A 7,057-nucleotide genomic window follows, 5' to 3' on the forward strand; every position below is an offset into this window, starting at 1 on the left:
ACTTTAGGTATTAGTAAACGTTAATAAGCGATCAAATTCATCAGGAGGCGATGTAAAGATCATTAGCTGTCCGTCTGGAAAAATGTCCGGCTAGAAACTCAACGAAAATATCCGGTCCTAGACCATAGGAGATACGGTGCCCTGCATGTGTTTGACCAAGAAAAAACTCTAAGGGAAATGACAAGACTCTAGACACCGTGTGGAAGCTGTAGGTACTGCAACCTCAGTCAATTAATTGTGGTTCACCTTTATCAATGGGTTCAATTAGCGCATGGATATATTTTCCCATTTTCAGTGATCAGTTTTTCCTGTGCTTTTCGATGTAAATGCCGTTCTGGTAAAGCCACAGCAGTGATTTAACCAGTTTTATAAACGTCTGAGTGTTTTCTATCCACACAGACTAAGCAAATGCATATACTATATTCCTGGCATGAGTAGCAGGGCGCTGAAATGTTGCGCGATTTTTAACAGAATGTTCAAAAAAGTAGAGGGTCGACTTAAGAGGTTAAAGAAAATATGCACATTTTCCCACCAGTGGTGTTTCCATCAAACGAAAATCAGTGCGGATAAAAATCAATTCCCGATGACATAGTACACAAATGTACTTTTCGCTTAAGTTTTCATGTGCTGAATACAAATCAAAAGTGCAATGTGTTTCCATCGCATTTTCAACTCTACTGATAATTTTGTCACAAAACTTTTGTGTTAAATAGCAAATGTGCCTACTCTGGTCTTGGTACGTGCGCTCTAGCCAACAGCTGGCAGATACAGTATGGGTAGGTTGTGCCGATAGGAAAGTCTACAATGATGACATTATTATGGATAAGAGCGAGATTATTTTGGGGGGTCAAATGGCAGTAAAACATAGATCATCATGTCACCGCAATAAGACCCTTGATATTCATTGAAAAGGAGAATCAAGGTCACTGTGCACTTTCATCAACCTATGAAATTCATTAGAATTGATTTAGTCTGTAGCCCATAAACGGCATAGTTTCTCGAGTCTTAGTGGAAGGACCACACACCATATCATCGCATGACTCTTACGTTTTATTATAGTTGAAATGATTAATTATGTATACATTATTGATTAGAACCATTTATTCTAATACTATTATGTTATGATATGAAAAGTATGAGTTTTTGGTTGAGCTCTTACTGAAAATGTAAGCAGAACGAATTAATTGTCTGTGCCTCCTGGGTAGTTTAAGGAGGGGGAATAAGATAGTTTTTCAGACAGATAAGAATGTTTTGGTTGGATTCCATTAGTGGAGAGAAGTATATCTTTTAGACAGGTTGGAATGTAGTTTTATGAGGGGAGTAAAAAAATCTCTAGGACTGAATACTACGCTATTGTAAGGCTGGGAGAGGGTGTGAAACTGATGACGTCATTTTATGTTCTCTTTCTTTAAAATGTAATGTTCTTTGTATTTTGGGTCAGTACTCTCTGGAATTAAACGCTCTTACCTGGCTTTTAAGACTGGTCTCGATCAACTTCATGCATAATTAATGAACTTACACCTCATTAATGAATAGAAACGAGTGCGAAATTGGTTTTGGCAATTAAAACATAAAGGAATTTAGAATTCCTCTATCAGTTTTACATCAATGTGATGGTTATTGTAAAAAATATTTGCGCATCAAGGCGTTTCCACTGCCGTTTCTCACATAATTAATTTTAACATATGATTTGTCGACATATATACAATTTAACAGAAACTTCGTGTTTCAATCACAGCTGTCTTGTTGTTTTTTATACAGAATGACTTTACTAGCATAAAAACTGTGGATGGAAAAAATTATATAAAAAAAAAAAGACTTTTCCTTGACGGAATATTTTTTTTCTGCGCTTTGGCTCTGCATTTTCAGCAGTTCTTACTTTTGCCACTAAAGGGCCTATATTTCTGAAGTTGTTGACTGTTTATGTGCTTGTCAGTTAGTTAGCAGTTCTCAGCTGTTAGCAGCCAATGGCTGACAGTTTCTTACTGGTGATAAAATCTAATGATTGCAATACTGAATTATTTAATGTAACAAATCAAACATTAAACCTCATAAACCATTCATGTTAACATTGTAAACAATTAATTTTGATCCAGCGTTTATTTGAAATAGATGTTTATTTGAAATGTGTGCCATTCCCTGGCTATTAAAAGGGACAGGCAGCTATTTGATACTGTGTTAATTGCTAGGTTAGCTAGCCAGCTATTGTCGTTCTTTTAACGCAACGTAACGTAATCAACACTGCTAGCTAGCCAGCTAGCCCCCGAATAGCAGCACTGTAAAAACTATTACACTCAACGGAACGACTTGATTAGTGTAGTGTCAACAACGCAGCCACTGCCAGCTAGCCTACAAAGTCAACAACGCAGCCACTGCCAGCTAGCCTACTTCAGCAGTACTGTATCATTTTAATCATTTTAGTCAATAAGATTCTTGCTACGTAAGCTTAACTTTCTGAACATTCGAGACGTGTAGTCCACTTGTCATTCCAATCTCCTTTGCATTAGCGTAGCCTCTTCTGTAGCCTGTCAACTATGTGTCTGTCTATCCCTGTTCTCTCCTCTCTGCACAGACCATACAAACGCTCCACACCGCGTGGCCGCGGCCACCCTAATCTGGTGGTCCCAGCGCGCACGACCCACGTGGAGTTCCAGGTCTCCGGTAGCCTCTGAAACTGCCGATCTGCGGCCAACAAGGCAGAGTTCATCTCAGCCTATGCCTCCCTCCAGTCCCTCGACTTCTTGGCACTGACGGAAACATGGATCACCACAGACAACACTGCTACTCCTACTACTCTCTCTTCGTCTGCCCACGTGTTCTCGCACACCCCGAGAGCTTCTGGTCAGCGGGGTGGTGGCACCGGGATCCTCATCTCTCCCAAGTGGTCATTCTCTCTTTCTCCCCTTACCCATCTGTCTATCGCCTCCTTTGAATTCCATGCTGTCACAGTTACCAGTCCTTTCAAGCTTAACATCCTTATCATTTATCGCCCTCCAGGTTCCCTCGGAGAGTTCATCAATGAGCTTGATGCCTTGATAAGCTCCTTTCCTGAGGACAGCTCACCTCTCACAGTTCTGGGCGACTTTAACCTCCCCACGTCTACCTTTGACTCATTCCTCTCTGCCTCCTTCTTTCCACTCCTCTCCTCTTTTGACCTCACCCTCTCACCTTCCCCCCCTACTCACAAGGCAGGCAATACGCTCGACCTCATCTTTACTAGATGCTGTTCTTCCACTAACCTCATTGCAACTCCCCTCCAAGTCTCCGACCACTACCTTGTATCCTTTTCCCTCTCGCTCTCATCCAACACTTCCCACACTGCCCCTACTCGGATGGTATCGCGCCGTCCCAACCTTCGCGCTCTCTCCCCCGCTACTCTCTCCTCTTCCATCCTATCATCTCTTCCCTCTGCTCAAACCTTCTCCAACCTATCTCCTGATTCTGCCTCCTCAACCCTCATCTCCTCCCTTTCTGCATCCTTTAATTCTCTATGTCCCCTATCCTCCAGGCCGGCTCGGTCCTCCCCTCCCGCTCCGTGGCTCGACGACTCATTGCGAGCTCACAGAACAGGGCTCCGGGCAGCCGAGCGGAAATGGAGGAAAACTCGCCTCCCTGCGGACCTGGCATCCTTTCACTCCCTCCTCTCTACATTTTCCTCCTCTGTCTCTGCTGCTAAAGCCACTTTCTACCACTCTAAATTCCAAGCATCTGCCTCTAACCCTAGGAAGCTCTTTGCCACCTTCTCCTCCCTCCTGAATCCTCCTCCGCCTCCCCCTCCTCCCTCTCTGCAGATGACTTCGTCAACCATTTTGAAAAGAAGGTCGACGACATCCGATCCTCGTTTGCTAAGTCAAACGACACCGCTGGTTCTGCTCACACTGCCCTACCCTGTGCTCTGACCTCTTTCTCCCTCTCTCTCCAGATGAAATCTCGCGTCTTGTGACGGCCGGCCGCCCAACAACCTGCCCGCTTGACCCTATCCCCTCCTCTCTTCTCCAGACCATTTCCGGAGACCTTCTCCCTTACCTCACCTCGCTCATCAACTCATCCCTGACCGCTGGCTACGTCCCTTCCGTCTTCAAGAGAGCGAGAGTTGCACCCCTTCTGAAAAAACCTACACCCGATCCCTCCGATGTCAACAACTACAGACCAGTATCCCTTCTTTCTTTTCTCTCCAAAACTCTTGAACGTGCCGTCCTTGGCCAGCTCTCCCGCTATCTCTCTCAGAATGACCTTCTTGATCCAAATCAGTCAGGTTTCAAGACTAGTCATTCAACTGAGACTGCTCTTCTCTGTATCACGGAGGCGCTCAACACTGCTAAAGCTAACTCTCTCTCCTCTGCTCTCATCCTTCTAGACCTATCGGCTGCCTTCGATACTGTGAACCATCAGATCCTCCTCTCCACCCTCTCCGAGTTGGGCATCTCCGGCGCGGCCCACGCTTGGATTGCGTCCTACCTGACAGGTCGCTCCTACCAGGTGGCGTGGCGAGAATCTGTCTCCTCACCACGTGCTCTCACCACTGGTGTCCCCCAGGGCTCTGTTCTAGGCCCTCTCCTATTCTCGCTATACACCAAGTCACTTGGCTCTGTCATAACCTCACATGGTCTCTCCTATCATTGCTATGCAGACGACACACAATTAATCTTCTCCTTTCCCCCTTCTGATGACCAGGTGGCGAATCGCATCTCTGCATGTCTGGCAGACATATCAGTGTGGATGACGGATCACCACCTCAAGCTGAACCTCGGCAAGACGGAGCTGCTCTTCCTCCCGGGGAAGGACTGCCCGTTCCATGATCTCGCCATCACGGTTGACAACTCCATTGTGTCCTCCTCCCAGAGCGCTAAGAACCTTGGCGTGATCCTGGACAACACCCTGTCGTTCTCAAATAACATCAAGGCGGTGGCCCGTTCCTGTAGGTTCATGCTCTACAACATCCGCAGAGTACGACCCTGCCTCACACAGGAAGCGGCGCAGGTCCTAATCCAGGCACTTGTCATCTCCCGTCTGGATTACTGCAACTCGCTGTTGGCTGGGCTCCCTGCCTGTGCCATTAAACCCCTACAACTCATCCAGAATGCCGCAGCCCGTCTGGTGTTCAACCTTCCCAAGTTCTCTCACGTCACCCCGCTCCTCCGCTCTCTCCACTGGCTTCCAGTTGAAGCTCGCATCCGCTACAAGACCATGGTGCTTGCCTACGGAGCTGTGAGGGGAACGGCACCTCAGTACCTCCAGGCTCTGATCAGGCCCTACACCCAAACAAGGGCACTGCGTTCATCCACCTCTGGCCTGCTCGCCTCCCTACCACTGAGGAAGTACAGTTCCCGCTCAGCCCAGTCAAAACTGTTCGCTGCTCTGGCCCCCCAATGGTGGAACAAACTCCCTCACGACGCCAGGACAGCGGAGTCAATCACCACCTTCCGGAGACACCTGAAACCCCACCTCTTTAAGGAATACCTAGGATAGGATAAAGTAATCCTTCTCCCCCCTTAAAAGATTTAGATGCACTATTGTAAAGTGGCTGTTCCACTGGATGTCATAAGGTGAATGCACCAATTTGTAAGTCGCTCTGGATAAGAGCGTCTGCTAAATTACTTAAATGTAAATGTAAATGTAAGTTCTACAGTATATATTGTTTGATAATATCGAGATGCCTGGCAATGTCATATTTTGGTTGTTATCTAGTCGCTAAAATGACATCTAAAAAAAATTTCATTTACAATCAGTCCTTGGCTCCGATGGATTTGATATGCTGTTTGAATATGTCAAAGAAGTGTGGAGGATAGAGGTGGCTGTTCGGGTTGTAGCTGGGTTATTAATGGAGCAGTGTTGGCTCTGGGCGATGGCCCCAGTATTTGGCTGGAGTTGTGGCCTGCTCTGCATGTGAATGCCTCAAATGCACTTCAGGCAAGGGGCCAGTGGACTGCAGCCCTAACCCCCCTTTAGATACATTAGAAAACACACATGAACTCACACACACACTCTCTTTCTTATGCCTTCATCTGGAGATGACAACAGAGAGCGGTGTAAAGGCTCTACATCCTGGAACATCAGTGCTGGCTGGCGGGGGACACATGCAGTCCCTGGCAGCCCATCACATGCAAACGTCAAGAGTGCGTGATGGGAGCTCCACTCTCAGGGGCCAGGCAGAGTCAGGAGGCCTTTAAATCAGGCAGGCCAGTGGACGACTACATCTGAATAACTTAAGTACATTAGAAAAACATCAGAGGACTATTACAGCTGAAGTGAGGTCAAAGTGTTTAAATGTGCAAGTCAGAATGAACCCTATGGCAGGAACATACCGTATGCATTCCCTTTTATACTCCTGGCACTGTCTTATTGTAAGTGAGAGGAAAAGGCAAGAACATTTTAACCTCTTGAGTGTAGGGGGCAGTATTTTGATGTTTGGATGAAAAATGTACCCAAATTAAACTGCCTATTTCTCCAGCCCAGAATCTAGAATATGCATGTAATTGTCCGATTAGGATAGAAAACACTCTAAAGTTTCCAAAACTGTCAAAATATTGTCTGAGTATAACAGAACTGATATTGTAGGTGAAAACCTGAGGAAAATCCAACCCGGAAGTGTTGTTTTTCCTGAAAGCTCTCTGTTCCATAGCATGCCGTCGCTCTATTTAAAGGGATATCAACCAGATTCCTTTTCCTCCACCCCATGGTGTGAACAGTCTTTCGAGATAGTTTCAGGCTTTTTATTTTGAAAAATGAGTGAGAAAGATCCCACCGCTTCATTGGATGGCTGGGTGCCAGCAGCGTTTTGCATGCGCCAACAGAGTGGAGCAGACATTTCTCTCTCTCTACTATTGAAGAAGCTACAGTCCCGGTTTAAATATTATTGATTATATATTGTAAAAACAACCTGAGAATTGATTATAAAATTAGTTTGAAATGTCTCTACAAACATTACGGATACTATTTGGAATTTTCGTCTGCGATGTCGACAGCTCGAGCCTGTGGATTTCTGAACATAGCGCACCAACCAAATGGAGGTATTTTGGATATAAAAATAATCTTTATGGAACAAAAGGAACATTTA

This window comes from Oncorhynchus nerka, linkage group LG13 (assembly GCF_034236695.1).
Source record: "Oncorhynchus nerka isolate Pitt River linkage group LG13, Oner_Uvic_2.0, whole genome shotgun sequence".
Taxonomy (NCBI): domain Eukaryota; kingdom Metazoa; phylum Chordata; class Actinopteri; order Salmoniformes; family Salmonidae; genus Oncorhynchus; species Oncorhynchus nerka.